This window comes from Oryza glaberrima, chromosome 11 (genome assembly GCF_000147395.1).
Source record: "Oryza glaberrima chromosome 11, OglaRS2, whole genome shotgun sequence".
NCBI lineage: Eukaryota > Viridiplantae > Streptophyta > Magnoliopsida > Poales > Poaceae > Oryza > Oryza glaberrima.
Window position 1 is genome coordinate 5,580,667 of NC_068336.1, and position 26,118 is coordinate 5,606,784.

The window sequence follows — 26,118 nt, forward strand, 5'->3', positions numbered from 1 at the left end:
GAATTAATAGAGGGGAAATGATCTCCGGGATCCCCTCTATCTTTTCTCTTTTAGAATCATCGGCTAAAATCGCTTGGAAAGTGTCGGATTTGAGCTCGATTCGGATCCCTCTTTCCTCCCGAACCCTAAAACTTTCCTTTCCATCGCCGGCCGCCGTGGGCCTTCGCCGCCACGCTCTAGCCCCTATAAAAGGACCCCCGAGCTCCCCTCTACCCGCCGCCACCCTCGCCTTAGCCTCTCGTCGCCGGTAGAGCCCTAGCGCCGTGAGCTCTCGTGCCGCCGTCGTCGCCGCCGCTCCAGCCGTGCGTCGCCGTCGCTCCAGTTATCGTCGTCGCTCGGGGAGGTCACCATCGTGGTCGCCGTCGCGTCGCCGTCCTCGTCCGCCCCTTCGCCGTCGCTGTCAGCCGCCGGAGCACCGTCACCGCCGTCGGCCCTATCATCTCCGCCGCTTCAACCTCGTCGCCGGTGCCGTCCGTTGTATTTCTACCGTCACTTTGGTCACCGGTGAGTTCGCCGTGCCGTCCGCTTCGCGTAGGTGTCCTCCGTTCGTGCCGCCGTGCCGTCGTTCGCCGGTGAGCATGCGCACCCGAGCCGCCGCCGGTGGTGACGTCACCGCTGACGTCATCGTCGCCGTTCCCCGTGGTCCGGTTGTGGATCGATCAATCTCGGCCGTCCGTTTTCGTGAACCGGTGCCGGGTACCCGGTCTACCGTGAGCCGAGCCCACTGACGCAATAAACCCTTTTTCCTTTTCAAAAATAATTCATTATTGCGTCATAATTCAATTAAAATCCATATAAATGATTTAAATCGATTTAATCTTTGAAAATTCATAACTAATTCATCTTAGCTCGGATTTAGTTGGTTCAAGTCTCTAAATTTTTCTAAAATTGAGATCTACATGTTAAAAATGTATTGTTCATGCTTGTTTAAGTTCTGTTTTGGTGATTTTGTTCTTTTCTCTTTAGATTCCGACGTTCCCGGAGAGTCCGATTTTGCAGGAGAAGATTTTGAGGAATTCCAAAGCCAGCAAGGCAAGTCACACAGATCCCAAACAACCCTTTGAGCATGTTGATCCTATTTAAAGCTATTGTTTCTATTCAACTATTGCATTTATTTTCGAATGTCATTGGGTGGAATTAACCTACTCTTTCTTATAGCCCTTTTGTATTTGATTACTTTATTCATTGATACCTTGGGTTATTATAATTTGACTAGTTGAGCTTTATATAATGGTTCAGCTAGATATTAGGCATAATTGCTTAGCCATGCTTAGAAACATTAGCTCATTATTGGGATAATTCATGGTTCACTATTATTTATTGATGGCTTAATGATAGTTCATGATGGTTAATCATGATTGGTTAATTAATTAATTTGACAACTAAAATATGATAATGGTGGGTTGTGAGCATATGGTTTTGATGGTTGTGCTCATGACAATTAAGGACCGGTTCACGATTTTCGGTTGTGAAACATTTACCGTGCCAACCACAAGCCAGCGTGGGCAACGGCTTTACTTTCTGTATAGTATGGTTCATAGTAGAGCACCAGACTGTGAAGTGGCGGAGATAAGCAAACGGGGGTCGCTGGGGAGTCCATACCTTGTTTAAGGGGGTGATTATGATCCGGGAACGGTGCACTACTTTGAATTGTATTGTATAGAGAGTATTGTCACAATCTCTATTCGGGTACTTGTCAAGTATCGCGACGCATGGGTGACATGATGTTGAGGTTGTGTCTTGTGGGTACAGTGGTACACCTCTGATCAGAGTTTAAACTATTCGAATAGCCGTGCCCGCGGTTATGGGCGGGTCTAACAATGTCTTTCGTGATTAGTCTCACACTTTACACCCTATTAATGGATGATGTTAATAACTTGTTTAACTCCTGGTTTGGAATGGTTAATTCCTGGTTTGGAGATAGACTTGTGCAGCCGGGGTTGATTGTTCAGAATGGTTGGGCCTATGCAACAGGGTATGTTGTATAGTGTTGGATTAATACTGTTTATTTAATACTCTACTGTTTTATTAAATTCTGAAATATTTACTAAATGCTGTTTATGCAAATGAGACTATACTATGCCATCCTTTGTCATCCTGTGCACTTGCATATTTGCTGCGTGGCTTGCTGAGTATGTCATATACTCACCTTGCAATCGTTCATCAGAGGAGGAGTTCTACAGCGATGCTGATGGTGTGGATGATTAGGCGTAGCCCTGGTCAAGCTGCCTGTGGAGAGGAGTTGCCTGCGCTGTTTCTTTTATTTTCCGCTGCTTAGAACTTTATTGATTGAGAGGAACTATCTACCTCTGTAATGACATTTTATTCGCTTATTAATTAGAGTAATAATTTGTACTCTATTGTCAATTTGTTATTGTGTGCCTCGGCTGATTCCTGGACGAGGGTTTATACACATGTAAGCGTTTGGAATTTTGGATAGAAATTCCGAGCGTGACACTTTGCCAATGATGTAACGCAAGTCTTTTTCGTGAAAGACATGTCTAACAAAGGAAAGAAGGGCAGAGGGCCTGACGAGCCTAAGCGTCAAGTGGTTCTCCCAGGCAAAAGAAAAATCGTCGGAGTTGAGGACAAGACTGACGAGGATTACGATCAGTTGGATGGGCAACCCCCTTTCACGGTGACGATTGACCCTAGCATCCTCCTATCAAATGAAGACACCCCTTACTCACGCAGCGATCACAAGGAGGGAACAATAGTGAGGAGAAAGTACGTGCAGTCAACCGTCACCGCCGATGTAATGCCGTAATTATTGTGTACACGATGTAAACTATTTTGGATGTATTGATTATCCATATAAATCAATTGATGTATGGCATATGTTAATTACGCACGATTATTAGAGGTTTCAACAAGTTTAAATCATGTATATGCTAGTTATATGTGATACTTACAATTTTTAAAAGTTTTAAATCACACAGGTGGCAATTTCATATATATGTTAATTAGAGTTTTTAACATTTAATTTACTATCATTCATATGCTAATTATAATTGACTAGAGGATTTTTAAAAGTTTTAAATCACGCAAGTGGCAATTTCATATGTTAATTAGAGTTTTTAATATTTAATTTACTATCATTCATATGCTAATTATAATTGACTAGAGAATTTTTAAAAGTATTAAATCATTCATGTGGCATTTACAGATGTTAATTAGAGTTTTTCACAATTTAATTTACTATCTTTCATATGCTACTTATATATGACTATTCGAATTTGTAAAAGGTTTAAATCATGCATGTGGCATTTACATATGTTAATTAGAGTTTTTAACATTTAATTTAATATAATTCCTACGCTAAGTATATATGATGATTACAATTTTTATTAATTTTAAATCATGCAGTATGTACATACATATCTTAATTAGAGTTTTTACCAATTTAATAATATCATTCATATGCTAAGTATATATGATTATTGGAATTTTTATTAATTTTAAGTCATATATTTGCTTATTACGATTTATCCACTTAATTTATTACCGACAAAAATAATTTTTCGAAGTAATTGTCATTAATCTTTGTACTTTAAATAATGTTAATGCATTAAATTCCATTTTAGTAACACATATGTAAGCGAAAATAATATGCAGTGCTATAATCTTTAGTCCCGGTTCTTAACCCTAACCGGGTTTAAAAAGAATTTGGAAATAGCGGGAAAAGATCTTTACTCCCGGTTGATGAGAACAACCGGGACTAAAGATATCTTTAGTCCCGGTTGTTGAGAACAACCGGGAGTAAAGATCCGGGGGTATATATATTCCCGGTGCGCCCTCGTCTTCTCCACCAACACTTAGACGTTTTCGGCCGATCGATCTATCTCGGCCTCTCTCCTTCGCCGCCACTGCCTAGGGCAAATCCCCGCGCCGACGCCGCCGTATCTCGCCGTCGTCTCGAGCTCGTCGTTCTCGCCGCCGCCTCCGCCTCCTCCGCCGCCGCCGCATCTCTGAGGTGAGAGCCGCCGCCTTCGCCGCCGTGCGTGCAACGCCGCCGCCGCATGCAACGCCACGTCGCCGCCGCCGCCGCCGCGCCGCCGCGCCAAGCGCCGGCCCGATGCCGCCACACCGCCGTTAATGAACACGTGAACGAGAACGAACACGTCAACGTACGTTGCCGCGAGAACGTGAACGAGAACGAGAACGATCGAACGAACGAGAGCGAGAACGAACACGTCAACGTACGTTGCCGCGAGAACGTGAACGAGAACGAGAACGATCGAACGAACGAGAGCGAGTACGAGAACGATCAAACGAATTAACGTGAACGAGAACGACAACGAACGTGAACGAGAACGTGAACGAGTGAACGAACTAGCTTGAACGCGAACGAGCGAATTAACGAGAGCGAGGGAATGAACGTGAACGTGAACCAGAACGAGGGAACGAACGTGAATGAGAACGATCGAATGAAGACAAGCGAGAACGAGGGAACGAACGTGAATGAGAACAAGCGAACGAACGTGAATGAGAACGAGCAAACGAACGTGAACGAGCTAGGGAACGTGAACGAGCGAACGAACGTGAACGTGAAATGCAATATATATATGTTACTTCGCATTTATCCTAATACATATTTTTGTATCTTGCAGAAAAGACGTGTTGTCGGAGTCGTCCCTCAAGCCGGAGTGGAAGAGCTAGCCCTAGAAGGAATTCGTGCAGGCAAGTGACGTAATAATATAAATGATTGTTATATTTGTAATGCAATTAAGATTATTAGACTTGTAATTAGACTTAGCATATAATATTGTGTAGTGTTCTAATATTATTTGAGTTTTAATATAAGATTATTTTATTGCAAATTAGAGTTAGTATGTAATTATTGACTACGGAATTGGTGCGACCCTAGCAATTGACTATTGTAGTCTTAATTAGACTTAGCATATACGCACGAAACACTTAGCATACATGACTATTTTAGTCTTAGCATGTAATATTATTTGAGTTTTAATATAAGATTATTTTATTTGTAATTAGACTTACTATATAATTATTGACTACGGAATTGGTGCGACTCCTAGCAATTGACAATTTTAGTCTTAATTAGACTTAGCATATACGACAGTTACACTTAGCATACATGACTCTTTCAGTCTTAGCATGTAATATTATTTGAGTTTTAATATAAGATTACTATATTTGTAATTGGACTTAGTATGTAATTATTGACTACGGAATTGGTGCGACTCCTAGCAATTGACTATTGTAGTCTTAATTAGACTTAGCATATACGCACGAAACACTTAGCATATACATGACTATTTTAGTCTTAGCATGTAATATTATTTGAGTTTTAATATAAGATTATTTTATTTGTAATTAGACTTAGTATATAATTATTTACTAGCTAGGGTTGTATAATATACGTCACCTAGACTTAGCTTATATCACGATTTGTAATTAGACTTAGCACATAAGGTTGTGTAGGGTTCTAATGTACGACATTTACACTTAGCATACATGACTTAGATTGTTAAAACATAAATGTCTCGTGACTTAGCAGATGTTTCTTGTATCAACAGATGGTTGACCGCGATGAGGAACAGATATTGTACGATACAATCGCGGAGGGAAGCAGCCAGTACTGGAATGAAGAAGAGGGGAACAAGGATCCAAACCAGTACTTGAACGAGGAAGGGAACGTGGAGAGGGATGCGGAGGGGAACCAGCAGGGGCACGTAGAAAGGGATGTGGAGGGGAACCAGGAGGAGGAGGCTAGTGGTAGTCAACCCTCCGTTGGACAGAAGAGGGCACGCGGGCAACGAGGTGCAGCGAAGAAGCTTGAGGGTCGGCACATCATAACGGAAGTGGAAGAAGATGGACGTCCTAGTGCCCCGGCCGAAGCCGCCAAGAACTATGTACGTCACAGCGGTTGGGTTGTGCGGGATAACGTGCCTGTCAGTACGGTGTACTGGCGAAGAACAAGGGCACGCGGAGATCATGAGAGCTTTGTCCCAGATTCGGAGAAAGAGATGCTGTGGACCACAATGCTCGAGACATTCACCCTTCCTGCGGGTACAGAGGACAAAGTGAAAAGGTGGACTCTGAAGAAAATGGCAGAACAGTTTCAGAGCTTCAAGGGAGATCTGTACCAGAAGTATATCCTGAAGGGGCAGACACCGAACTTCGACACATTCCCAAAGCTAAGGGATCACTGGGACGAGTTCGTTGCATATAAGACAGGTGAACAAGGGCAGGTGATGATGGAAAGCAACAAAGAAAATGCCGCCAAGAAGAAGTACCATCACCACTTGGGGTCAGGAGGCTATAGCATCGCGATGCCGAAGTGGGAGGAGATGGAGGCTAGCTTGATTGAGAGGGGTATCGAACCGGCAACCGCCAATTGGCCGGAACGATCGAAGTTCTGGTACTATGCTCACGGTGGAATGCTCAATCCAACTGATGGCTCACTGGTCTTCGGCGATCAGATACGAGAGGCTGCGTGACGACTAACAGATGCAGTGGAAGCCTCCTCTCAGGGCACGTTCCGACCGGACAGAGATAGGGACGAGCTGACACTCGCCCTGCAGACTCCAGAGCATCCAGAACGAACACGAGGGAAAGGGGTGATTCCTTGGAAGATTGGTTTCAAGGAGGACATCCACACGTACAGGAGTCGGATGAGGAGCAAGAGAGATACCGAGGCGAAGATTGCAGATCTAGAGTTCCGGGTATCGAGCTATGAACTCAGCATGCAAGAGGAGGTGGCAAGGAAGGTTGATGAACGCATGGCCGCACATCGGTCCCATGATCCCCAGCCGACCATTCCTCCTGCAATGGTGAGCCTGTCAGGAAACCGTAGGAGCTGCGCCTCAACGGGGCAGATAGGATCACAGAGCATGGACGCCATGCAAACACAGGACGAATCGACCTGTCCCGTTGATGACATCACTCAGCGGACACCATGTGAGCTGCATATTCCTTTCAAGAACTTATCAATAAAGGTAAGCTCATAGTTTATATATTTTAGATTTAGCCATTCCGCTAGTTGCTGCTTATATATGTTGATTACTAATAAATAATCTCTCACAACATGAAGGTGGCATCGGGCATGGCCATCCCAACGGACCCTTCAGGTACTTACCACTGCAGGCCGATTCCAGTAGGATACTCGAAGGTCGAAGTTGAGTTGGTCGAAGGCGTGTACGAGGACCTCGAGCTGGATTACCCTAGAGGAGACGGTGAGACGCATCTACGAGACACAAGCCATGCCATTATTCTATGGCGCAGGCGGTACATCATCCTCCCTGGGCGACAAGCGGCGTCTCGTGCACCATCTCCTCCGGCTCCGCCATCTCCTCCTCAGGATCCTGCACCGTCTCCTCCTCATGCTCCGCCAACACCGTCTCCACCTCAGGCTCCAGCACCGACTCCTCCTCAGGATCCTGCACCGACTCCTCCTTGGGCTTCTACACCTACTCCTCCGCAAGCTCCTCTTCCGGCACCTTCAAAGTCAAGGGCCCCCCCAGCTCCACCGCCTGCCCACACAAGGGCAACGAAGAAGGCGAAAGTTGACGCCGCCAAGAACAAGGACCCGGGGTACGATTGCACGCAAGAGGAGCTTGACGCTTACGTTGCATCAGAAGTCAAGAAACAATTCAAGCCTCGAAGTCCAGAAAAGAAGATTCCTATAGACCCCAGTGTCAGGAACTTCTTCAGGGGTATGTCTGCACCTGTCAAGGAGGCCATCAAGCTATCGGACTATGAGCGAACGCTGAAGAAACCATCTTCTGGAAAGTCCAAACCAGTCCCTCAGCTTGGAGAGCAACCAAACCAGGAGATCGAGCCGTTGGTGACCGGGGAAGACATGACGATAGAAGAATTTATTATTGACACCGGTCTAACTACGCATCAATTGCTAGGAGTTGAACCAATAGAAAAGGCGGAATTGAAATACATGTACGAACTCGGTAAACCGCTTGTCAAGCCCGAGCTGGTGCAGTCCCTACCCATACAAATGTACAAGTTCCATCAGCTGTACATGGAGATGAGCGCCACCGATCGAGAGATGATCGGAGCGAGGATCAGGGACCCGGACTTCTTGCAAGGAGATGATATTCTCTGGATCAATTTCAAGGGAATCTACGAAGTATACCAGCTGGACGCCCTCGACGTCTCTATTATGAGTTGCTGGATTTTGTTAGTATATCGTTCAGTTATATTTCTTAATTACTACGTCTCCTTTAATTAATTAGGTCCTTGTATATAAGTAGACTATATAAAATAAAATACTCCCTTTTATCGTTGTAGAATGGAGATTCAAAGGGCTCGACGGTGGAGGGTTTTCGATACTGGATTCATCGACCCTTGGAGAGTAAATGTCGCAATGCTCGACCAATATTCGCAAGAAACAGAGGACAATCTCGTCCATCTCCTGAAGGCGCAGCATTACAAGACGTTCATACTGTTGCCGTACAACACAGAGTTAGTTTAATTTTACTGTCTTCCTACATACCAAATTTCATTCCTGTATGAACTTGCTAAGTGTTTCATATGTAATGCATCCCACGCACATTGCATATTCCACTGGGTGCTTTTACTCTTCGACCTGTCGGCCTGCACCGTCAACGTATATGACTCAATGGATAAAAAAGAGTCTACGCTTGACAAGGTTTTCGAACTTATAGACAGGTACTGGCATAAGTTCCTCTGTTAATTAAGAAATTCTTGTTATGTTAATTATTTCTACTACGAATCATATCTTTAAACTCCATGTAGGGCTTGGTATCGGTTCCGTCATTTGGTCCGTGGCAACTGGAGAGAAAGACTTAGGCGGAGGTTCAAATTTCCTGTGAGTACACATGCTCTACATTTATATTTCTCCGATTCAAATTAATACATACAAGTGTATATTAATTAGATCTCACGCCGTTAATTTGTCATTTATTTGTAGTGCGCAAAGCAAAAGCAGGGAACTAACTTGTGCGGCTACTACGTGTGCGAGTATTGCCACTGCCTTGCAGACCAAATCATCACCACAAGAGAGCTCAATGTACGTACAAATAAATTCAAAATTTCATTACGTAACGATTTCTTGTTTAATTACTAATCAATTTCATACATTCATATAGTTTATTCGCATGAGGGATAACCTGACCACACACAAGGAATTTATCGCGGCGGTTCAAGAACAACTCATGGAATTCATCAACGAAGAAATCCTTGATCCCAAGGGTGAATTCTACTACGACGGAAATACAATTCACCGGTCCTTAGCTTCTAAGCTAGCAGCGACTACTACTACGACGAAATCGTAGCTAGTTAGGACATATAATGGATTGTAATTAATACATGACTACATATGTTTCTATATGCATGTGTACACATTTTCTATAATGTAAATATATTTTGGTCATATATATATATATATATACATATGCATTTGCATAACATATATATGTATAAATACATATATATTATGCATGTACATATGTACTGAACCATATATACATATAATATAATAATATATATATATATATATATATATATTTTGAAACATATATATGCATGGTTTATATATATATATAAACCATGCAGCAACAGGGCCATGAAAAAAAAAAGGTCAGCTCGATCTTTAGACCGGGACTAAAGATGGCTCAGCCGGCCAGGTGGCTGAGCCATCTTTAGTCCCGGTTGGTGTTACCAACCGGGACTAAAGATCGATCTTTAGTCCCGGTTATTTCACTCAGGACTAAAGATAACGATCTTTAGTCCCGGATTGGTACTCCCGGTTTGAAAACCGGGACTAAAGGGGGATTACAAACCGGGACTACAAAGGGTTTCTCCACCAGTGCCTCGACGACTCAGCCGACTGCCCTCCAGATAGTTATGGAGAATTTTAGAAGTTCTACACACGTAAGTGTATTAACTGCTCTTATGATAACATATATAAAATAAATGTGTTATTACAAATACTACATTTACTAACCTTTCATACTTTTTTTTTCCAGCGCTTACAAGTTTAGCACGCACAATGGAGGTCCCCATCATCCAACACGAAAGACCCATTTATCTATAAGACATCACAAAGGGGTTAGAACTTACTAGGATAAAAGCACTCACTATGACATACATAAATAATTAACATTTACTAATTAAGACTATTTTTTTAGTGTCACAAGCAACCCCCTGGTAGTGTGCTTTGTGGATGTTACGTTTACGAATTCCTTAGGAATAATAGGAGGTACAGAACCAACCCCGAGGACGTAAATACCATCCTACTGTACCATTTTTTTTTATATTACCCACTTAATTAATATTAATCCTTCTGTGTTCATACAAATATTTTATTCCAGATGCCTGAGATACCACGTACTCAATCAAGACTAGAGGACAAAGCAATTGATCGAATTTGCGCAGATATGTGTAGATTCATTCAACGCGGAATGTGTCATGAGGATGGGGAGTTCTACAATCATGAGGGTGTACTGGCAGCCGACGAGTGCCGAGCGCTTCGCACTTGTTCTACGAGTTTTATTTGAAGACAATAATATTTCTATTGTAATATTCGTGGAATATTGTATAATTACACTTTAATTGCAGTTATTAGCATGGACTATTATGGATTATGGAATATTACAGAATAAAACTTGAACTGGCGGCCACGGCGGGCCACGGTGGCCTTGCCCGCCCCTGGCCTGGCCTGGCTGCGGCCTGGCCGTGGCCGCCCCTGGCCTGGCTGCGGCCAGGCGCCACTAGCGCATGCATCATATGTGCTTGCGGGCGCCCAGCCGCTAGCACAGATGCACCATGGGGGCCAGCACACCTGTGCTGGCGGCGGTGGCACATCTGTCCTGGCGGGCGCCCACCCGCCAACACAGATGGTGCGCCCGCCAGCACGGATGCGTATTTGTGCTGGCAGGGAGTTGCTGGCGGAAGGGAAACCCGCCAGCAAAGATGTGCCATAGCCGCCAGCATAAATACTTCCTGTACTAGTGACACTTTTAACACCGGCTGTTGTTATCATCTGTTATTAAAGTGTCTCCACAAGTGTTATTAAAGGGTCTCCACAAGTTCATTCAAAAGGAAAGAATCTCTTACCCAACTAGATATATTGTGTAAGTGAGATGGTAAGTCATGCACAACCTGAGAGGTCATGCGTTCCAATTCTTGCACCGTGAAACTTTTACCCTCTTTATTACCTAGTCATCCACCCGGTATATCTATATAACCTATATAGATAAACCCCACTAAGAATCATTAACTCTATTTCTCTTAACATGCAAGCTATCCACATCATATATGAGCCCTTTATATCAGACGTCACGTTACCATCTACTACGACCATCTATTTACGTCTTCCACCGATTTTTTGTGACTAATAGCATCCATGCATGCAATTTATTAGTGTTTGCGAGTACAATGCTATAAAATTCCCACAGTAGTAATACATGAATGATCAATCATTTAAGAGCCGTTCACTCTCAACAAAATGAACATGTTTCATGTATAACGTCGTTTGCCAAAGAATGTTATCATGCAATCACCTTAGTGTTTCTATTTTTTTCACCTTAAAATGATGTATAATGTCGTTTGCAAAAGAACATATTGCTATGCAATCACCTTAGTGTTTCTATTTTCAATTTCACCTTAAAATTTTGTATAAGAAATTCCCGCAGCATCGTGCAGGGTATCACTAGTTAAAGAGGTTTTGGATCTAGTAGTAGACTAGCTAGTAGTACGTTCTCTAGCTAGTAATACAGCTTCGTCAGTGGGCTTTTGTATTTTTCTTCCATATTTTTATATAAGGTATTAAACATAATGTTTTGTCACTTGTCTCACTCATAATGTACAACTTGCTACTAATAATCTCTTGTATATTAGCGATATGTATTGCTTATGAACAATCTTTGTATATAACCTATTTTTTTGGGTTATATATACATACTAGACGGTATCGTTTTATTTAAATTTGATAAAGAGAGCACAAAATGGGTCTAGACATGGAAGAGCCCAAACACCAAAATAATTAAAGAATAATGAACATGATCGAAAACAAATATTGCGTACGGAAACAGTCCCGGATGGCCATGATTTTTGTATGTTTGTGAAATGAACTATATATCGATAGATAGATATATAAAACCTGCAATTTAAATGTTTTGCTAATACAAATGGTCGAGAACGATATCACAAATATATGCAAACGGTTCGCAGCCTACATATTTTCACCGGTACAGTATATATGTTACGAAAACGAAAACCTTTCAGGTGGGTCCCATTCGGTGATATTTTTGGTGGCTCCGTCTCCGTGGGAAAGGATCGGAAAAGCACATCGATCGCCATTATATTCTCCAAAACCCTCTCGGCCGCCGCCGCCCTCAACTCCGATCCTCGCACGACGCGGCTCTCCCCGGCCGTGTTCTTCTCACGCCGGCTGCCACCTCTCCTCCACCGCCCTAGCTAGGCTCTCCACCCTCCCGTCGTCCTCCTCTCCTCGCAGGCGCCGATAAGACGACGGTGCGGGGGAGGCACGCCGGCTACAGCCTGCTCAAGGGCCTCGGCGTCGGCAAGTTCGTCCGGTCCGCCACCTTCGCCGTCCGTCGGCGGCTACGACTGGTGCGTCCGGTACTGCCCTCCCCAGATGGAGACTGCGCCGCCGTCTTCCTCGGCTCGCGCTCATGACCAAGGATGCCGGCCGAGGTTAGGGCGCTCTTCGCAACTGTATTGGCTCCGGCATGGACAGGTTGACTACTGTGTTCAATGACGCAGTTTGGTCCTGGGGCTATAAATAAAATCTTCGAGAAGAGGAGCCATCGTCGGAGTATCTGTGGGGTGACGTACGTACTGCCTTGTGATCCAGTACTGCGATGTCACTGTTATCACGGGGACACCAGTGTCGACGCAGTGCGAGGCCATGTGTGGAATCCAAGTGCTTCCCTCTGAGCTTTTGGATAATCTTGGGAATCTTGTTGATGGAGTGAAGACGGCCGATGTGACGATCATGGTGAAGGAGGAGGTTTTCCATGCCCACAGTACAGGTCTATCCTGGAAATGCATGCGGTCGCCTGTACGTAACGTGTTCATTGAGTTGCAGCTCGATCGGGTTACCTCGGGCCAGAGAGGGACACACACTACAACAATTTGGGATATGGAGCCCGATGTTTTTACGGCATTACTTCACTACATCTACTACACAGATTCCTTGCCTGCTGCCTGCCATGGATGATCCTAAGGGCAACAACAAGCGAAAAATGCTTGAGGCCGGGTTTGCTTGAGGCTGGAGTATGCCATCGATAGATTGAAGCTGATGTACGTGTGAGAGCATCCTGTGCAAGACACTGTCAGTTAACAATGTGGCAGCCACTCTAGATCTAGCTAACTGGCATCGTTGCAGGCAGCTCAAAAATGCTTGCATTCGATTTATCACCTCTTCAGGTAGAATAATGGATGATGTGGTGGCACGTTTGGTGGTTAGACCGGAGGTACTACACCAATCAAACCGACATTCATCGAACGGTTAGACCGGCACATCTACTCCGGTTAGACCGATCGCCATCGAATTTGAGGGTAACTATTAATTCCGCTAAAAGTTTTGGTTTTTGATTACTACAACCATTCGCCCTCTTCTGGTTGGCTTAGTTCTTACTATTTGGTCCTACATTTTATAGTATATACATATGAAGAAAGACCGCGCATATGCGCGGGCATCGTATTTAATTTGTCTTGTACTTAAAACCAACAAATCTTGAATTATAGGGAAAAAAATATTGTGACGCAACAATAGAGAGTTGGTTACTAAGAACTACTGTTTGTAGTATATGTGTTTTTATTGGAATACTTAGCAAATCTTCCTTTTGGAGTTATATAATTTTAGAAATTCACATAGCTTTTTAAGAAGAGTTGTTGAAATTTAACCAAAAAAGTTTGAATTATAATATTTTGTAAGATTTTCTTTATAAAAGTCAGATATTTCTATTATATTCGTCCCGCTGAAGTGGTTTTGATTTATGCAGTTTATATTGGGCTTTGGATTCAACAAAATTTGTTTAAATTTAGCTCAAATTTTATTCAAATTCCAGTTTTCCTTTCCATTTCTTATGGAATATTGGATATTTACGTTATATCTCGTTCTTGAAATGCTTTTGATCTCTAAAATTTAAGAAAACAGAATTGTGTTGAGTGTACAACTCAATATAGGGGAAAGGCATCCTTTTTTCTAAAACCCTACCTGCAAAATTGAGTCTGTATTTTACTTCCTCCATTCTCTGTTTTGGACATCGACACAGACTCCAATATACATGTTTCATTATTACTGTTTTAGCTATATATTTCGAAAAGCAATAAAAATATAACTATAGCTAGTAAAATACTTAATTTTCATGACAAATTTGTCAATATCATTTTTTTCATATAATCATAGTTTTCTTGTTAATTAAGATTTTGAGGTTTGATTGCGCATTTTCTAGGACCACACATATATGAGAATTGAGGTAGTAACAATCTATTAGTATCATTTTTACCATATCAAACCCTTTTTTTATTTACTAACGATTTAATATTTTGAGGTTTAGCTGCGCACATTCTAGGACAACATCTGTTTGAGAACTGAGGTAGTAATAAATTGCAACCAAACCGGAATTAATCTCCTATCACAAATTCATATTTCTCAAGTGTCATACGGTATATACCACAAATTTAAGTGATTGATTTGATATGTCATTAATGGCACCACATAGCTGTTTTCACTATCATTATTCATTCGTGAAACCTACGTGCTTCCTATGACCTATATATCATGATGTTGAATATCCATAATTGTATTTTAAATTCGTTGGCTATGAAAGATAGACTACGGATAAGGAACACAATATATATAATGTAAAAAAATGATACCATTATAAGATTTTTTCTCCCCTCTTATTACAACAGACTTCACGTTTTGTATTAGATGCTATGACCATCTTATGATTGTTTACTTATAAAAGCATGAAGATTCACGCCAAGAATTTGTCACAACTCACAAGACACTATGTATAACACGCTAGTTGGTACCCCTGAATAGCCTCAAGTTTATCATGTTAAAGATTGTGTCGAATATGTATACATAGTCGGTTACAGTTTAAGACTTGGAGTTGTAATAGGTGTTATGACTAGAGTAAGAGTCGGACTGTATCCTGGGCTCTCTCTTAAATAGAGGGGCACACCGGTTGTAACCGCAAGGCGGTAGTAGCATAGGTGTGGGTACGACTGGCCGGCGGCCTAGCCGGTGGAGGGTCGTGGATATCCAAATACACTGTAATATGCTGCATTGGAGAGGAGCGCCCGTAATCAGTGCCCTGGAGATGTAGGCTTCGGCAGAACTCCGTTATCAAATATCGTGCCTCAGTGTCATCTTAATGTTTGGATCTTCTATGGCGTTTCTTCCGCGTGCGGTTTCCGAGGTATATATCGGGCTGGTTTTATAACACATCATCACTTCATAAGAAACGGCAAAAAGTTAACCGCCACTAATTAATTTCTTCAACGAATTAGATAATTAATTAAGTTTGTAAAAAGCTATTAGATGTCTAAACGGTGTATAGTAATAGTAATGTCACTGGTGGAGAAACCATCTTTCATCGGTCGGCCGAATTCCACAATAATCCCGGTTGCAATAAAAACCAGGGCTAAAGATCATCTTTAGCCCCGGTTAAAAAGGGTAACGGGCATATTTGATCTTTAGTGTTACCAACCGGGACAAAAGATCATCTTTAGTCCCGGTTCAAATGCTGTCAGGGCCTGTCAGGCCCCCCCTCCCGGATCTTTAGTCCCGGTTGGTAATCGTAACTTTAGTCCTGGTTGGTGTTACCAACCGGGACTAAAGTCCCACCCCTATATATATATATATATATATATATATATGTCTTCTTCCTCCTCTAGCTGCTCGAGCAAGCTTCAAAATTTCTTCAAAAAAGAGGGGAGGTCATGCCAAAATTTCTAGTGAATTTTTTTTGGTGATTATATACAAATCAGAGGTGCCTAAAAGGTTAGCAACTTCATCCTCCAATGTTTTTTTTGTCATATTACATTTGGAGCTATGTTTTGCACACTTTTTTTGTCTCCAAAATTTAGTTGTAAGTTGATGAGAGAGAAAATTTGTGTGGGGAAGAAAGAATATATAGAAATTTAGTTTATTTGCTAAAGAAGGTTCTATAAAATAGTTGAGAAGGAAAATATAGTGAAAGTTAATCTTAAATAATAGAAAACAAACTAAAATGAAAATTAAAAGAAGTACAACACATTAATATTAGTTTAAAACTTTAGAAATAGTAAATACGAATTATTTGGTGTAATATTTTATAATTGTTGTATGAATAATGATATGTCATTATTGTATGACTGTTGAAAGAGTTTGTAATTATTTTATAATTATTGTATGACTGTCATTATTGTAAGAATAATTATTTGTGTACGATTTTTTTTCATCTCATGTAGATGGATTGGCAATGGATGTATGTTGACCGGCGGTCCAAAGAGTTTTTTGACGGCGTGCATTATTTTTTGAGAGTGGCCGAAGCTAACAGGCATAAGGGTTTTATTTGTTGTCCATACAATAAGTGTAAGAATTAGAAGGAGTATTCTGCATCCAGGACTATTCATTTCCACTTGTTTGAGTCGGGGTTCATGCCAAGCTATAACTGTTGGACATCCCACGGAGAGCAAGGGGTTGAAATGGAAGAAGATGAAGTGGAAGACGACAATATTCCGGACTTTGGTCAGTACGCTGGATTTGAAGGAAATCAAACGGGCGAGGAGGAAAGGGGTGCTGATGATAACGACGTTGCGGATGATCTTGGTCAGATGTTGCAGGACGCCAAGGAGGACTGCGAAAGTGAAAAGGGGGCCCATAAATTGGACAAGATGTTAGAGGACCACAGAACGTCGTTGTACCCAGGTTGCGAGTAGGGGCACAAAAAGTTGGATACCACTCTAGAGTTCTTGCAATGGAAGGCAAAAAATGGTGTTAGTGACAAGGCATTTGGCGATTTATTGAAACTTGTCAAGAACATTCTTCCGGAGAGAAACAAATTGCCCGAGACAACGTACGAGGCTAAGAAGATAGTCTGCCCTCTAGGACTGGAAGTTCAGAAGATTCACGCATGTCTGAATGATTGTATCCTATATCGCGGTGAGGAGTACGAGAACCTAGAAGTATGCCCTGTTTGCAAAGCACTACGATACAAGATTAGACGAGACGATCCAAGAGAAGTTGACGGGCAGCTAACAAAGAAGAGAATTCCTGCTAAGGTGATGTGGTATTTCCCTATAATACCATGGCTAAAGCGTTTGTTCAGGAACAAGGGGAATGCTAGAATGATGCGATGGCACGCTGAAGAGCGTCAATAGGACGGGATGCTGAGACACCCCGCCGATGGTTCGCAGTGGCGAAACATCGACAGAGAATTTAAAGACTTTGGAAAGGACGCACGAAACATACGGTATGATGCAATGGCACGCTGAAGAGCGTCAACAGGACGATATGCTGAGACACCCCGCCGATGGTTCGCAGTGGCGAAACATCGACAGAAAATTTAAAGACTTTGGAAAGGACGCACGAAACATACGGATTGATTTAAGTATGGATGGCATGAATCCTTTTGGAGAGATGAGCAGCGGCCATAGCACTTGGCCCGTTACGATGTGTATCTACAACCTCCCCCCGGCTATGCATGAAGAGGAAGTACATAATGATGCCGATTATTATTCAAGGCCCCAAGCAACCTGGTAACGACATCGATGTGTACCTAAGACCACTGGTCGAAGATCTTAAACTGTTGTGGAAAAAGGAAGGTGTCCCCATGTGGGACGAGGACAAATAGGAAGAGTTTAACCTACGAGCGCTGCTGTTCGTAACCATCAACGATTGGCCTGCACTTAGCAACCTTTCCGGTCAGTCCAACAAGGGGTACAAGACTTGCACTCACTGTATGGATGAAATAGAAAGTACGTATCTTAAGCACTGTAGGAAGGTTGTGTACATGGGTCATCGTCAATTCCTTGCTGCAAACCACCCGGTACGGAAGAAAGGCAAGCACTTTGAACATAAGGTGGACCACCGTACGAAGTCTAAACATCGCAGTGGGAAAACAGTGTTTGCTATGGTTAAAGCACTTTGAAAGGGGCCTGGAAGCCAGGCTATAGAGAGCGAAGATGGTCACGCGGCGATGTGGAAAAAGAACTCTATATTTTGGGAGTTACCCTATTGGGAATTCTTGGACGTCCGCCACGCAATCGACGTGATGCACCTCACTAAGAACCTTTGTGTAAACCTTCTTGGCTTCCTAGGTGTATATGGAAAGTCGAAAGATACACTGGAAGCACGTAATGATCTGAAGCATATGGAACAACGCGGCGACCTTCACCCGGAACCAAAGGAGAAAGGAAGCCATTATTTGAGTCCAGCGAGCTACACTCTTAGCAAGGCAGAGAAGGAAAGTATGTTTGAATGCTTGGAGAGCATAATGGTACCGTCTGGATACTCCACGAATATCGAGCGAATAATAAGCACGAAGGAGAAGAAGTTCACAAACCTAAAGTCTCATGACTGTCACGTGTTGATGACACAACTGCTACCAGTTGTAATAAGGGGTATCCTTCTAGACAATGTCCGGGCAACAGTAACAAAGCTATGTGCATTCATGAACGCAATTTTGCAGAAGGTCATCGATCCGGATAGATTAGAAGCCCTTCAGAATGATGTGGTGCAACGTCTTGTCAGTTTTGAGTTGATATTTTCACCTTCATTTTTCAATATAATGACGCATCTGCTTTGTCACCTTGTCAAAGAGATCAGTATTCTCGGGCCTGTGTACCTACACAACATGTTTCCTTTCGAGAGGTACATGGGCGTTCTGAAGAAGTATGTTCGTAACCGTGCTCGTCTAGAGGCAAGCATCGCCAAGGGGTATGGAACAGAGGAGGTCATCGAATTTTGCGTAGAATTTGTTGAAGACCTTCGCCCAATCGCGGTACCTGAATGACGCTATGAAGGGAGACTACGGGGAAAGGGAACTCTCGTAAGGAAAGCAATAATGACGGTAGACAACAATTTATTCCATAAAGCCCATTTCACGGTTCTGCAACAATCTTCATTGGTAGCTCCTTACATCGAGGAGCACATGGCTCTAGTTTGCGCCAGAAACATCGGTAAGTCCGATGCATGGATTACACGGCATCACATTGATACTTTCCCCGCGTGGCTGTGATAACATTTCATGGGTAACGAGACGATCAACCAACAACCGCCCTTCCTGGCGAGGGACCATCTGTGTCGATCGTGACATTCCAGGGATATGAGATCAATGGGTACACATTCTACATGAGTCATGAAGAGCACAAACCAAAACAACGCTGTTCGTATTGATGCCATGGGACACGATGGAACAACTGGCACGTATTACGGTGCCATCGAGGACATATGGGAACTTGACTATGGTCCTCTCAAGGTCCCTCTGTTTCGGTGCCAATGGGTAAGGTTGACTGGTGGAGTCGTAATGATTGATGACAGTGGGATGACAACGGTTGACCTTAACAAGGTTGGATACTCGGACGAACCTTTTGTCCTTGCCAATGATGTAATGCAAGTCTTTTACGTGAAGGACATGTCTAGCAAAGGAAAGAAGGGCAGAGGGCCTGACGAGCCGAAGCATCACGTGGTTCTCCCAGGCAAAAGAAAAATCGTCGGAGTTGAGGACAAGACTGACGAGGATTACGATCAGTTGGATGGGCAACCCCCTTTCACGGTGACGATTGACCCTAGCATCCTCCTACCAAATGAAGACACCCCTTACTGACGTAGCGATCACAAGGAGGGAACAATAGTGAGGAGAAAGTACGTGCAGTCAACCGTCACCGCCGATGTATTGCCGTAATTATTGTGTACACGATGTAAACTATTTTGGATTTATTGATTATCCATATAAATCAATTGTTGTATGGCATATGTTAATTACGTATGATTATTAGAGGTTTTAACAATTTTAAATCATGTAATTGCTAGTTATATGCGATAATTAGAATTTTTAAAAGTTTTAAATCATGCATGTGGCATTTACATATGTTACTTAGAGTTTTTAACAATTTTAAATCATGCATATGCTAGTTATATGCGATAATTAGAATTTTTAAAAGTTTTAAATCATGCATGTGGCATTTACATATGATACTTAGAGTTTTTAACAATTTTAAATCATGCATATGCTAGTTATATGCGATAAGTAGAATTTTTTAAAAGTTTTAAGTCATGCATGTGGCATTTACATATGTTACTTAGAGTTTTTAACAATTTTAAATCATGCAAATGCTAGTTATATGCGATAATTAGGATTTTTAAAAGTTTTAACTCATGCATGTGGCATTTACATATGTTAATTAGAGGTTTTAACAATTAATTTAATATCATTCATATGCTAAATATATATGATTATTAGAATTTTTATTAATTTTAAATCATGCATGTCGTATGTATATACATATGTTAATTAGAGTTTTTAACAATTAATTTAATATCATTCATATGCTAATTATATATGATTATTAGAATTTTTATTAATTTTAAATCATGCATGTTGTATGTATATACATATGTTAATTACAATTTTTAACAATTTAATATCATTCATATGATAAGTATAAATGATTATTAGAATTTTTATTAATTTTAAATCATATATTTGCTTATTACGTTTTATCCACTTAATTTACTACAAACAACAATAATTTTTCGAAGTAATTGTCATTAATTTTTCGACTTTAAATAATTTTAATGCATTATTTTCTATTTTAGAAACACATATGTAATGGAAATTAATATTCGGTGCGCTTATCAGTAGTCCCGGTTCTTAACCCTAACCGGGTTTAAAAAGAATTAGGAAATAGCGGGAAAATATCTTTAGTTCCGGTTGATGAGAACAACCGGGACTGGTTGTTCTCATCAACCGGAACTAAAGATCTAGGAGTATATATATTCCCGATGCGCGCCCTCGTCTTCTCCACTGTCACGCCCTGAAGTTTCCCCTTTTTCTAGCTTTTAGAAAAATGGTTAAATAAATTGCCCGAAGAAAAGGTTTGAATTAACCTAGAGCTAATTCCCTAATTAATAAATGCAATTAATAATCGAATTCAACGTGGTGGAATTTTTCTTGAGTTCCCCATGTCACAATACATTAATAGGATTTTTAATGGAATTTTCAGAGCCTTAAAATTAATTTTAACTAACCGCAATATTTTTAATCCCAAGAAAATCCTTTTCCTCCTTTTCTTTTCTTTTCCTTCCTTTCTCTCTTGATGGGCCGTCGGCCCATCTCTCACCCGCGCCACCTCGCCTTGTTGGGCCGGCCCGTTTCCCCTTCCCCCTCCCTCCGGGACGCCGACAGGTGGGGCCCACCTGTCGGGGTCGTCCCCTTCCTCCAGCCAACCGCGCCCGACCGGCAACCGCCGCTCCCACGTCGCCGTCCGCGTCTCCCGCGCCCACTCCGCCCCACTCCGCGCGCTACGCCCACGTCGCCGCCTCTCCCCCGCGTCTCCCGCCCTCGCGCGCCCCGCAAATGGGCGGGATTCGAATTTGAATCCCCCCTCTCTCTCCCTTCACTCCCCACGTCGCCGGCGGTTTCGGCTACCCTCCTGGCCACGTCCGTCCCTCCTGCGCCCTTAAAATCACTCCCCCGAGTCCTCTCTCTCGTTTCCCCCTTTCGCCGTCCTCTTCCACGGCCCCTACCGCACCTGCGCCGTCACACCGAGCTCCGCCGCCCGCCGCCGACCTCCGGCCGCGCGCCGTCGCTGCTAGGCTCGCCGCCGCGCTACGCAACAGCCGTCGCTACCTCTGCCGCCATGAGAGCTACCTCGGCCGCCGCTCGCTTTCCGTGTGCCGCCGCCGTACCGCTGTCCCCACGCCACACCCGAGCTCCGCTGCCGCCGTCCGTCTCCGGCCGCGCGCCGCCGCTGCTAGAGCCGTCGTGGCGGCTATATACGACAGTTAAACTTAGCATATATGACTATTTGAGTTTTAATATAAAATTATTAGAGTTCTAATACAAGATTATTTGAGTTTTAATATAAGATTATTAGATTTGTAATTAGACTTAGTATATAATTATTGTCTAGGGTCCTAATATACGACACTTAGACTTAGCCTAGTTGACTATTACAGTTTTAATACAATATTATTTGAGTTTTAGTATAAGATTATTATTGTTTTAATATAAGATTATTAGATTTGTAATTAGACTTAGCATATAAGATTGTGTAGGGTTCTAATATACGACAGTTAGACTTAGCATATATGACTTAGTATATATGATTGTTAGCATATAAGATTGTTAAAGCAAAAATGACCTATAGACTTAGCAACTATTTCTTGTATGAACAGATGGCTGATCGCGATGAGGAACAGATATTGTACGATACAATCGCGGAGGGAAGCAGCCAGTACTGGAACGAAGAAGAGGGGAACGAGGATCCAAACCAGTACTTGAACGAGGAAGGGAACGTGGAGAAGGATGCGGAGGGGAACCAGGAGGGGAATATGGAGAGGGATGTGGAGGGGAACCAGGAGGAGGAGGCTAGTGGAAGTCAACCCTCCGCTGGACAGAAGAGGGCACGCGGGCAACGAGCTGCCGCGAAGAATCTAGAGGGCCGGCACATCATAACGGAAGTGGACGAAGACGGCCGACCTAGTGCCCCGGCAGAAGCAACCAAGAACTACGTACGACACAGCGGTTGGGTTGTGCGGGATAACGTGCCTGTAAGCATGGTGTACTGGCGCAGAACAAGGGCACGCGGAGATCATGAGAGCTTTGTCCCAGATTCGGAGAGAGAGATGTTGTGGACCACAATGCTCGAGACATTCACCCTTCCTGCGGGTACAGATGACAAAGTGAAAAGGTGGACACTGAAGAAAATGGCAGAATAGTTTCAGAGCTTCAAGGGAGATTTGTACCAGAAATATATCCTGAAGGGGCAGACACCGAACTTCGACACATTCCCAAAGCTAAGGGATCACTGGGACGAGTTTGTTGCATATAAGACAGGTGAACAAGGGCAGGCGATGATGGAAAGAAAAAAAGAAAATGCCGCCAAGAAGAAGTACCATCACCACTTGGGGTCAGGCGGCTATAGCGTCGCGATGCCGAAGTGGGAGGAGATGGAGGCAAGCTTGCTTGAGAGGGGTATCGAACCGGCCACCGCTAAATGGTCGGATCAATCGAAGTTCTGGTACTATGCTTACGGTGGAACGCTCAACCCAGTTGATGGCTCCCTGGTCTTCAGCAATCAGATACGCGAGGCTGCGCATCGACTAACGGAACACGAGGGAAAGGGGTGATTCCTTGGAAGATTGGATTCAAGGAGGACGTCCACACGTACAGGAGCCAGATGAGGAGCAAGAGAGATACCGAGGCGAAGATTGCAGATCTTGAGAACAGGGTATCGAGCTACGAGCTCAGCATGCAAGAGGAGGTGGCAAGGAAGGTTGATGAACGCATGGCTGCACATCGGTCCCATGATCCCTAGCCGACCATTCCTCCTGCAATGGTGAGCCCTTCAGGCAATCGTAGCAGCTGCGCCTCAACGGGGCAGGTAGGATCACAGAGCATGGACGCCATGCAAACCCAGGACGAAAACCACCTGCCCCGTTGATGACATCACTCAGCGGACACCAAGTGAGCTGCATATTCCCTTCAAGAACTTATCAATAATGGTAAGCTCGTAGTTTATAGATTTTAGATTTGTCCATTCCGCAAGTTGCTGCTTATATATGTTGATACTAATAAATAACCTCTTACCACGTGAAGGTGGCGTCGGGCATGGCCATCCCAACGGACCCTTCAGGTACTTACCACTGCAGGCCGATTCCAGCAAGATACTCCAAGGTTGAAGTTGAGTTGGTGGAAGGCGCGTGCGAGGACCTCGAGTTGGATTACCCTGGAGGAGACGGTGAGACGCATCTACGAGACACAAGCCACGCCATTATACTATGGCGCAAGCGGTACATCATCCTCCCTGGGTGACAAGCGGCGTCTCGTGCACCATCTCCTCCGGCTTCGCCATCTCCTCCTCAGGCTCCTGCACTGTCTCCTCCTCATGCTCCAGCACCGTCTCCACCTTAGGCTCCTGCACCGACTCCTCCTCAGGCTCCTTCACCGACTCCTCCTTAGGCTCCTACACCGACTCCTCCGCAAGCTCCTCGTCCAGCACCTTCCAAGTCAAGGGCCCCCCAAGCTCCACCGCCTGCCCCCATAAGGGCAACGAAGAAGGCGAAAGTTGACGCCGCAAAAAAAAGGACCCGAGGTACGATTGCACGCAAGAGGAGCTTGACGCTTATGTGGCATCAAAAGTCAGGAAACAATTGAAGCCTCGAATTCCAGAAAAGAAGATTCCTATAGACTCGAGTGCCAGAAACTTCTTCAGGGGTATGTCTGCACCTGCCAAGGAGGCCATAAAGCTATCGGACTATGAGCGAACACTTAAGAAAGCATCTTCTGGAAAGTCGAAACCAGTCCCTCAGCTTGGAGAGCAACCAAACCAAGAGATCGAGCCGTTGGTGACCGGTGAAGATTTTGGAATACAAGAATTTATTAATTACACCGGGCTAACTACGGATCAATTGTTACGAGGCGCACCAATTGAAAAGGCGGAAGTGAAATACATGTACGAACTCGGTAAACCGCTTGTCAAGCTTGAGCAGCTGCAGTCCCTACCCACACAAATGTACAAGTTCCATCAATTGTACATGGAGATGAGCGCCACCGGTAGAGAGATGATCGGAGCGAGGATCAGGGACACGGACTTCTTGCGAGGAGATGACATTCTCTGGATCAATTTCAAGGACATCTACGAACTATACCAGCTGGATGCCCTCGACGTCTCTATTATGAGTTGCTGGATTTTGTAAGTATCATTCAGTTAGATTTCTTATTACGTTTCCTTTAATTAATTAGGTCCTTGTATATAAGTAGACTATATATAATATATACTTCCTTTTATCGTTGTAGAATGGAGATTCAAAGTGCCCGACGGCGGGGGGTTTTCGATACTGGATTCATCGACCCTCGGAAAGTAAACGTCGCAATGCTCGACTAGTATCCGCAAGCCACAGAGGACAATCTCGTCCATCTCCTAAAGGCGCAGCATTACAAGACGTTCATACTATTGTTGTACAACACAGAGTTAGTTTTTACTGTCTTCCTATACCAAATTTCATTCCCGTACAAACATGCTAAGTGTTTCATATGTAATGCATCACACGCGCATTGCAGATTCCACTAGGTCCTTTTACTCTTCGACCTGGAGGCCTGCACCGTCAATGTATATGACTCAATGGATAAAAAAGAGTCTACATTTGACAAGGTTTTCAAACTTATAGACAGGTACTGTCATAAGTTCCTATGTTAATTAAGAATCTTGTTATAATTAATTGCTACTACGAATCATAGCTTTAAACTCCATGTAGTGCTTGGTATCGGTTCTGTCATTTGGTCCGCAGAATGGAGAGAAAGACTTAGGCGGAAGTTCAATTTTCCTGTGAGTACATATGCTCTACATTTATATTCAATCTCCAATTCAAATACATACAAGTGTATATTAATTAGATCTCTCGCCGTTTGTCATTTATTTATAGTGCGCAAAGCAAAAGCAGGGAACTAACTTGTGCGGCTACTACGTGTGTGAGTATTGCCACTGCCTTGCAGACCAAATCATCACCACAAGAGAGCTCGATGTACGTACAAATAAATTCAAATTTTCATTGCGTACATATCGATTTGTTGTTTAATTACTAATTAATTTCATACATTCATATAGTTTATTCGCATGAGGGATAACCTGATTACACACAAGGAATTTATCGCGGCGGTTCAAGAACAACTCATGGGATTCATCAACGAACAAATCCTTAATCCTAAGGGTAAATTCTACTACGACGGAAATACAATTCATAGGTCCTTAGCTTCTGAGATAACGACTACTACTACGTCGAAATCATAGCTAGCTAGGACATCATAATGGATTGTAATTAATACATGTCTATTTTTCTATATGCATGTACACATTTTCTTTAATGTAAATATATATTTTGGTCATATATATATATATATATATAGAACTACTATATGGCACCCTACG

The 26,118-nt window shown here is 43.1% G+C and overlaps 1 protein-coding gene across 3 annotated transcripts in view; it reads right to left on the minus strand.

Moving 5' to 3' along the window:
• Positions 1-9,652: 9,652 nt before the first annotated feature.
• The window catches only part of LOC127754325 (disease resistance protein RGA2-like), a 28,752-nt gene continuing 12,286 nt past the window's right edge, over positions 9,653-26,118 (minus strand). The window contains exon 5 of one of the 3 annotated variants that reach the window (XM_052279813.1): positions 9,653-10,030. The gene's annotated coding sequence lies outside the window, so the exon portion shown is untranslated. Of the gene's footprint in view, positions 10,031-12,906; positions 13,287-15,001; positions 15,436-26,118 lie in introns of those variants that run through there. The other 2 variants (XM_052279812.1, XM_052279811.1) reach the window with 2 other exon arrangements.